General features: G+C 41.4%; 1 long non-coding RNA gene across 2 annotated transcripts; it reads left to right on the forward strand.

Annotated features, from left to right (window-relative positions):
* Positions 1 to 50: 50 nt before the first annotated feature.
* LOC127921194 (uncharacterized) lies at positions 51 to 9,575 on the forward strand. Of its 2 annotated transcripts, none has more exons than XR_008108317.1 (3): positions 51 to 370; positions 2,749 to 2,987; positions 9,301 to 9,575. It is a non-coding gene; the product is annotated as an uncharacterized LOC127921194 (long non-coding RNA). The 2 variants fall into 2 exon arrangements; XR_008108318.1 differs by having other exon boundaries at positions 52 to 238.
* The last annotated feature ends 6 nt before the right edge of the window (positions 9,576 to 9,581 follow it).

A 9,581-nucleotide genomic window follows, 5' to 3' on the forward strand; every position in this document is an offset into this window, starting at 1 on the left:
GTTTATGAGCTGGTAAATAGCCTTGTCCGAACCATCCTGTTCTCGCGAGTTTATATACACTGTTTCGTTAATGTAAGCTCGCGAGATCAGGATGATTCAGAAAAGGCAAGTCAAATGGCGGCTTCAATGGTTTCGGTCGTCTTTCAAGGAGTTTGCTCGTGGTGAAATGGCGACATGAGGCTGTGTGATGAAGTGTCAAAATAGAGGGAAGCAAACTGAAGTTATCCTTCACCATTTGGTGAGAGAAGCCAACTGCATGGAATGGCGTCGATTAATGAGGATGAATCGGAGCACGTGTCAAACTCATTCCATGGAGGACCAAGTGTCTGCGGGTTTTCGCTCCACACCTGTACTTGATTAATGAATTAAGGTCACTATTTAGAAAGGAACTCCCCTCCTCTGATATTGTCTAGGTTTTAATTGAAAGGAAAACCTGATGAGAATTGGCCCTCAATAGAATGAGTTTGACACCCCTGAAACAATGGAAATTGAGAGTTTGAGAAGCAACAGCTGTGCTGGAATGCGATCAATGTGGGGGACAGTTCTGATGATATTGAGCGGGAGGATGAGGGCCTAGTATGTGAATGTTCTGTAGTGGGACGACATAGGAAGAACAGAGATAATGATACTGGAAGCAGGGGTGCATGTTGTATAGTAACTAGAGGCCCAAGGTAGGGAGCTAGAGTAATAATGTGTTAGAGTGGAAAGTTGGGATGGTGTTTGAGGAGACCACAGGGCCTCATTTACACCCTGATTAACCAAGGCCATAAAAAGAGGTGAAGTTAAACTGGGATGCAGCCGTGTAAATGAGAACGTGTTCTGAACTAGCCTACCTGGTTAAATAAAGGTGAAATAAAACATTGAAAGTGATAGATTGTTAATATCTTGTGCTGGTCAGGTTCAGCAAGGGAAGATTCTTCAATTAGAAAATCATAATGGGACGAAGCTCAGAAGCCATGACCCTGGAGCTGATGCTAAATTGAAGGGAGTAATAATCTCTGAGATCCCAATATCTATGTCCATGGATGATATTGTTAAAGAACATGTGAAGGGAGAGTGGTTGAAGCCTAAAGGTTGATCAGTAGGAAAGAGGGTTAAAGAAGTGAAAGCTTATCAGTGCTGTTGAGGTGTTAGTAGGTTTTGTCTGGAAAAGTACAGAATAGGATTCCTTAGCTTCAATGTCAGTGATTTTGACCCAGCCTCATCAATCAACCAATCAAATGTATTTATAAAGCCCTTCTTACATCAGCTGATGTCACAAAGTGCTGTACAGAAACCCAGTCTAAAACCCACAGTTGAAACTGGAGCAGCAACAGTGAATCATCAGTGTTTTTAAATGCCAAAGAATGGGACATGTAGCTGTTGAGTGAAAAGATGTGCCAAGTGTGGTGGGGAACATGATTACAGTGAATGTTGGAGCAATGTGACAGTTAAGTGTTGCAATTGTGTGGAGGACAAAGAGCAGCATTTGGTGGATGCCAAGTGTAGAGAGATGCTCAGAGATATAGAATCCGTCATGATGTATCATATGCAGAGGCTGTAAGACAGACTGGTGGAACTACAGTGCAGACTGATGGAGCTTCCATGGCTGGTCCTGTAGTAAGAGGACCTACTGTCAGACTGATGGAGCTTCCATGGCTGGTCCCGTAGTAAGAGGACCTACTGTCAGACTGATGGAGCTTCCATGACTGGTCCCGTAGTAAGAGGACCTACTGTCAGACTGATGGAGTTTCCATGGCTGGTCCCGTAGTAAGAGGACCTACTGTCAGACTGATGGAGCTTCCATGGCTGGTCCCGTAGTAAGAGGACCTACTGTCAGACTGATGGAGCTTCCATGGCTGGTCCCGTAGTAAGAGGACCTACTGTCAGACTGATGGAGCTTCCATGGCTGGTCCCGTAGTAAGAGGACCTACTGTCAGACTGATGGAGCTTCCATGGCTGGTCCTGTAGTAAGAGGACCTACTGTCAGACTGATGGAGCTTCCATAGCTGGTCCCGTAGTAAGAGGACCTACTGTCAGACTGATGGTGCTTCCATGGCTGGTCCTGTCGTAAGAGGACCTACTGTCAGACTGATGGAGCTTCCATGGTTGGTCCCGTAGTAAGAGGACCTACTGTCAGAACTGGTCTTTCTACTAGTCCTGACATGGTTTCGAGGCCTGTTCAGAAATCTTGCGTCCATAAATGCACTGTGACAAAGGATACTTTAATAGTGAATAATATGTACCTCATAGCTTTCATTGGTGAGGTTATCAACAACTTGGATAGTGCCTCATCCAAGAGAGAACATTTCAGTTGCTCTACAGTTTTGAAGCTGAATGTAATGATTATCAGTTCTTTACATGTGTACTAATATTCAGACACATTCAGTTGTTTCTATATTTATCTATAATTCAGGGTTTTCACACGGGGCTTCAAGTAAATAAATATTAGTGCCTGAAAAAGTCCTTGAATTTGACTTGCCACTGTACGACCCCTGATAATTCTTAATATGGTACTAAATGGTTTTTGAGTCATTTATGCATTTATGTGAATTTAGGAAATCTACTATAGATTAAGTGCACTTATGTTGTGCAATTTAAAATCTGTACTTTGTGTCTAATGTGAATGAATGTTTTGTCAAGGATTAGCTACCGGATCTACTGAAATGAGATAATTGAACATGAAAAAATAGAAAATATTTTTACAGAATAAAGTGCCAGAACTGTCAAGAAAATAACTTTTGTGTCCGTTTGTCTTTATTTCTACAGACCGACTCAGATTGTCTGAGGCCGTTAATGTCAACAGTGAGGACAAACCCAGCCTGCCTCTCTCCTTCCACACTGAGTAGAAACACTGGGTCTTGATTGTGACAGGGGAGGCAAGTTTGCACTGCAGGATCCAGAGATGGCATCAGTGAAGCTGGAAGACTGCAGTCAAACACTGGAGCTGAATGTCAACATTAAAGATGAAGAAGAGGAGGAGAAGATTAGGACAACTGTTAGTCATGGTAAGAGCAGGTTCTATCTATAAGTTATCTTCATATATTAGACCTCCATAAGTTATGACCAGTCTATTGCTAGGTTGAATTCTGTAATTCTGACATCACACATCCCTGAACAACTCAAGACTTCACAGCGAAGCAAAACATTTAAAAACGTGTCACGCCTGCCTTTGCCCACACATTGTCTCAAGAATGTTGAAAATGTTTAATACCCTCAATCACCAAGTTAGTCATACAGGAAACACTGTGCACCTGGCAACCTTGGTTAGCGTGCACTGCGCCCGGCCCGCCACAGGAGTCGCTGGTGCGTGATGAGGATATCCCTACCGGCCAAACCCTCCCTAACCCGGACGACACTAGGCCAATTGTGCGTCACCGGTCGCGGCCGGTTACGACAGAGCCTGGGCGCGAACCCAGAGTCTCTGGTGGCCCTTAACCACTGCGCCACCCGGGAGGCCCTCAAAAGGGTTTTCTAATGATGAATTAGCCTTATAAAATTATCAACTTGGATTTGCTAACACAACATGCCATTGGATCACAGGAGTGATGGTTGCCTCTGTACACCTATGTAGATATTCCATAAAATATCTGCCGTTTTCAGCTACAATAGTCATTTACAACAATAACAATGTCTTCACTGTATTTCTGATCAATTTTATGTTATTTTAATGGACAATCAATGTGCTTTTCTTTCAAAACAATGACATTTCTAAGTGACCCCAAACATTTGAACAGTAGTGGATATTTAATTTGTAGAAACATCTCAATGATGATCATTGGAAACAGGATGCATCTGAACTCAATTTTGAGTCTCTTGTTTTTAAAAAAACATTTTTTTATACATTTTCAAAAAGGTCTAAACCTGTTTTCACTTTGTCATTATGGGGTATTGTGTGTAGATTGCTGAGGATATTTTTTAAATTTAATTATAGAATAAGGCTGTAACATAACAATGTGGAAAAGGTCAAGGGGTCTGAATACTTTCCGAGGGCACTGTCAGACCCCTTCCCATTTTGGTACGTTACAGCCTTATTCTAAAATTGATTACATGTTTTTCCTCGTCAATCTACACACAATATCCCATAATGACATCACAATATCCCATAATGACATAACAATACCCCATAATGACAAAGCCAAAACAGGTTTTTAGAAATTCTTGCAAATTGAATTTACAAAAATAATAATTGCTTATTTACATAGGTTTTCAGACCTTTTGCTATGAGATGATCCTTGAGATGTTTCTACAACTTGGAGTCCATCTGTGGTAAATTCAATTGATTGGACATGATTTGGACAGGCACACACCTGTCTATGTCAGGTCCCACAGTTGACAGTGCATCTCAGAGTTAAAACCAAGTCATGAGGTGGAAGGATTTGTCCGTCGAGCTCCGTGACAGGATTGTGTCGGCACAGATCTGGAGACAGGTACCAAAACATTTCTGCAGCATTAAAGGTCCCCAAGAACACAGAGGCCTCCATTATTCTTCAATGGAAGAAGTTTGGAACCACCAAGACTCTTCCTAGAGCTGGCCACCCGGCCAAACTGAGCAAACTGTCAGAGCTCCAGAGTTCCTCTATGGAGATGAGAGAATCTTCCAGAAGGACAACCATCTCTGCAGAACTCCGCTAAACATGCCTTTATGTTAGAGTGCCCAGACGGAAGCCACTCCTCCGTAAAAGGCACATGACAGTCCGCTTGGAAAGGCACCTAAATGACTCTGACCATGAGAAACAAGATTCTCTGGTCTGATGAAACCAAGATTGAACTCTTTGGCCTGAATGCCAAGCGTCATGTCTGGAGCAAACCTGGCACCATCCCTACGGTGAAGCATGGTGGTGGCAGCAGCATGCTGTGGGGATGTTCCTCACTCTGAGCCTGGTTCCTCTCTCGATTTCTTCCGAGGTTCCTGCTTTCTAGGGATTTTTTTGTGGCCACTGTGCTTCTACATCTGCATTGCTTGCTCTTTGGGGATTTTAGGCTGGGTTTCTGTTAACCTCTCTGGGACCGTTTGGTACGCGAGCGTCCCACCTTTCAACTGCCAGTGAAACTGCAGGGCGCCAAATTCAAAACAACAGAAATCCCATAATTAATATTCCTCAAACATACAAGTATTTTACACCATTTAAAAGATACAATTGTCGTTAATCCAACCACAGTGTCCGATTTCAAAAACACTTTTCAGAAAATACAAGAATTATGCACAGAATTATAGATATTCTTCTCCTTAATGCAACCGCTGTGTCCGATTTAAAAAATAAATAAATAAAAACATTTAAAAAAAACTTTACCAAAAAAGCATAATCTGAGTACGGCGCTCAGACAACAAAATCAAGCCAAACAAATGTCCGCCATGTTGGAGTCGAGAGATGTCAGAATAACATGATAAATATTAACTTACCTTTGATCTTCATCAGAATGCACTCCCAGGAATCCCATGTCCACAATAAGTGCTTGTTCTGTTTGATAATGTACATCATTTATTTCAAAATAGCTCCTTTTGTTGGCGCGTTCAGTACACAATCTAAACTCACCAAGCGCGTTCACTAGTTTCAGACGAAAAGTCAAAAAAAGTTCCGTTACAGTCCATAGCAACATGTCAAACGATGTTTAGAATCAATCTTTAGGGCGTTTTTTTAACATAAATCTTCATTAATCTTCCAACCGGACAATTCCTTTGTCTGTACAAATGAAGTGGAACGTAGCTACCTTTCACGTGAGCGCGCCAGACCGAGGCTGTGGCACTCTGCCAGACCACTCACTCATAGAGCCCTTATGAGCCCCTCCTTTAGAGTAGAATCCTCAAAACAGGTTCTAAATACTGTTGACATCTAGTGGAAGCCTTGGGAAGTGAAAAATAACTAACATCACACGGTATCTTCAATAGGAGCTGAGTTGAATAACTACAAACCTCAGATTTCCCACTTCCTGGTAGGATTTTTTTCTCAGGATTTTACCTGCTATATGAGTTCTGTTATACTCACAGACATCATTCAAACAGTTTTAGAAACTTCAGAGTGTTTTCTATCCAAATGTTCTATATGCATATTCTAGCTTTTTCGGCTGAGTAGCAGGCAGCTTAATTTGGGCAAGTTTTTCATACAAGCTACCCAATACTGCCCCCTACCCCAAAGAAGTTAACTTCACTAGGGTCGGGGGCAGCATTTGGAATTTTGGATGAAAAGCGTGCCCAAATTAAACTGCCTGCTACTTGGGCCTATAAGCTAGGATATGCATATAATTACTCGATTTGGATAGAAAACACTGTTAACCTCTTGCTCCTACCTGGCACGCAGGCGTCCCATCTAGAGCTCTGGAAATGCAAATGCGCTACGCTAAATGCTAATAGTATTAGTTAAAACTCAAACGTTCATTAAAATACACATGCAGGGTATTGAATTAAAGCTACACTCGTTGTGAATCCAGGCAACAAGTCAGATTTTTAAAATGCTTTTCGGCGAAAGCATGAGAAGCTATTATCTGATAGCATGTAACACCCCAAAAGACCCGCAGGGGACGTAAACAAAATAATTAGCATAGTCGTCGCTACACAAACCGCACAAATAAAATATAAAACATTCATTACCTTTGACCATCTTCTTTGTTGGCACTCCTAGATGTCCCATAATCACTATTGGGTATTTTTTTCGATTAAATCGGTCCATATAAAGCCTAGACATCGATCTATGAAGACTGTGTGATAAACTGAAAAAAATAGCGTTTCATAACGTAACGTCATTTTTTTAAATTCAAAAAGTCGACGATAAACTTTCACAAAACACTTAGAAATACTTTTGTAATGCAACTTTAGGTATTATTAAACGTTAATAAGCGATCAAATTGATCACGAGGCGAAGTATACTCTTTAGCTGTCCGTCTGGAAAAAATGTCCGTGTAACTCTCAACCAAAATATCCGGTCGGAGACCGGAGGGAATCGATTCCCTTGATTCGGTTTGACCAAGAATCAAAGCTGAATCAAATGACAAGACTCTAGACCAGAGGTGGGCAAACTTTTTGACTCGCGGGCCACAATGGGTTCTAAAATTTGACAGAGGGGCCGGGCCAGGAGCATTTGGAGGGAGTGTTTGGGCCGGATATACTAAAGCATTAAATGTAGTGTGTGCAAACCTCATAGCACAGTAAGAACACTACAACCCAATTTATTAACTGTCTTTCAAATGTGAAAAATAGCCCTTATCAGTTAATAAATTTGTCTCAAGGAATATGCAAGATATGGCATTTACATACTATTTCGCAGATACTGGGAGGAGGAAATGTAAATAGATTAAAATAACATACGCACTGTGATTTATGGATTGTCCTGACCGCGCGCTCTACAAACTCGCCACGGATGCCCTCGCCTTCACGCGCAAACAGTACACGTGTATCGTTGCCAAGCACACAGACATAGGCTGTATTAAATATCCTACCTGCAGCTGAAAATTTAAATTTAAATTAAGAGCGATGTGCGGCGTGTTAATTAAGATACTGTACCGCTGCTGTGCGTAAATGCGTATTGCTCTTAATTAAAAGACGCACTTCCAAACTTTCCATATGCATTTTTTCATAACACGGTGAAAAAAGTTCTGTTGACTCTGTAAATTAGCTGCCAACCTCTGAGCAGTAGCCGCCCGTTCTTGTGTTGACTGCTTGCTAGCATAGTTTGCATGCTTCGTGGCAAAGTGACGGCTGATATTGTACTCTTTGAAAACCGCAACAGCTTCTTGGCATATCAGACATACAGCCGTTGATCGGACTTCAGTGAAGAAGTATTTTGTTGTCCACTCCTTATTAAACACTCGGCATTCGCTGTCCACTTTCCTTCTCTTTGGTCCGCTCATATTCACAGAATGGCTTAATGGTGACGTGAAACGAAGTGAAAATTAAAGTGAAATAAAGAGAAATACGCGCCACTCCAACAACGGTCAATGTGTTTTGAGTGCACCATCTATTGGGGAAACGTGGGCATTGCAGGGAAAGGGGAAAAAATGAGGTTTTTACTATAATTTGGACAAGTTCGGCGGGCCGGATTAAAAAGCCTAACGGGCCGTATGTGGCCCGCGGGCCGTAGTTTGCCCATGTCTGCTCTAGACATTGTGTGGAAGCTGTAGGCACTGAAACCTCGGCCTCATGTAATTCGGTTCACTTTGAACAATTCCTGGAAGTGGCGCAAGGATATTTATTTCCATTTTCAGTGATCAGATTTTCTTGCACTTTTCGATGAAACGCACGTTCTGTTATAGTCACAGCCGTGATTTAACCAGTTTTATAAACGTCTGAGTGTTTTCTATCCACACATACTAATCATATGCATATACTATATTCCTGGCCTGAGTAGCAGGGCGCTGAAATGTTGCGATTTTTAACAGAATGTTCGAAAAAGTAGAGGGTCGACTGAAGAGGTTAAAATAATGTTAAAATAATGTCTGAGTATAACAGAACTGATATGGCAGGTGAAAACCCGAGGAAAATCCAACCAGGAAGTACTCTTATTTTGAAAGGCTGTTTTTCCATTGATAGCCTATCCACCATACAAAGACTTAGGACCCAGTGGAAATCTGTCTTCCTCAACATGTGACCAGTCTTTAGGCATTGTTTCAGGCTTTTACTCTGAAAAATGAGGGAGATACACCGCTTTCAATGAGAGGACAGTGGAAATTTCCATCCATGAGCCAGGCACGTGATCGGGAGCGCGCATTTCTTGTTTACCTTTTTCCATTGACGAAGCTTTTGTCCGGTTGAAATATTATTGATTATTTATGACAAAAACAACCTGAAGATTGATTTTAAACATCGTTTGACATGTTTCTACTATCTTTTATTGTGTTTTTTGACTTTTCGAGAATGCTTATTGTGCCTTTGGATTTCTGAACTAAACGCACCAACAAAACTGAGGTATTTGGACATAAAGATTAACTTTATCGAAGAAAACAAACATTTGTTGTCTAACATGGAGACATGGGAGTGCCACCAGATGAAGATCATCAAAGGTAAGTGATTCATTTTAATGCTATTTCTGACTTTTATGAGACCTCTCCTTGGCTGGAAAATGACTGTATGGTTTTCTGTGACTCGGTGCTGACCTAACATAATCGTTTGGTGTGCTTTCGCCGTAAAGCCTATTTGAAATCGAACACTGTGGCTGGATTTACAAGAAGTTTATCTTTAAAATGGTGTAAAATAATTTTTATTATGGGATTTGAACCAGATCGGTTAAGCACTTTGTGACAACTACTGATGTAAAAAGTGCTTCATAAAATACATTTGATTAACATGTATATCACACCAACTGACTGTTTTTTCTGATGTTCACACAGGATACCATGTTGAGACATTCTCCACATCCAGAGAGCAACAGCAGGAAGATCAGAGAGCTAAGAGGTCTCATCACTGCCCACATTGTGAAGAGATTTTCCCATTTCTATCAAAGCTAAAAGTTCACCAGAGATCACACACAGGAGAGAAGCCTTACGTCTGCTCTGACTGTGGAACTCGTTTCTCTCACCTTTCCAACTTAAGATCACATGAACGTATACATACAGGGGAGAAGCCTTACTCCTGCTCTGACTGTGGAAAAAGTTTTAAAACATCAAATAAG

Source organism: Oncorhynchus keta, unplaced genomic scaffold (genome assembly GCF_023373465.1).
Source record: "Oncorhynchus keta strain PuntledgeMale-10-30-2019 unplaced genomic scaffold, Oket_V2 Un_contig_21629_pilon_pilon, whole genome shotgun sequence".
NCBI lineage: Eukaryota > Metazoa > Chordata > Actinopteri > Salmoniformes > Salmonidae > Oncorhynchus > Oncorhynchus keta.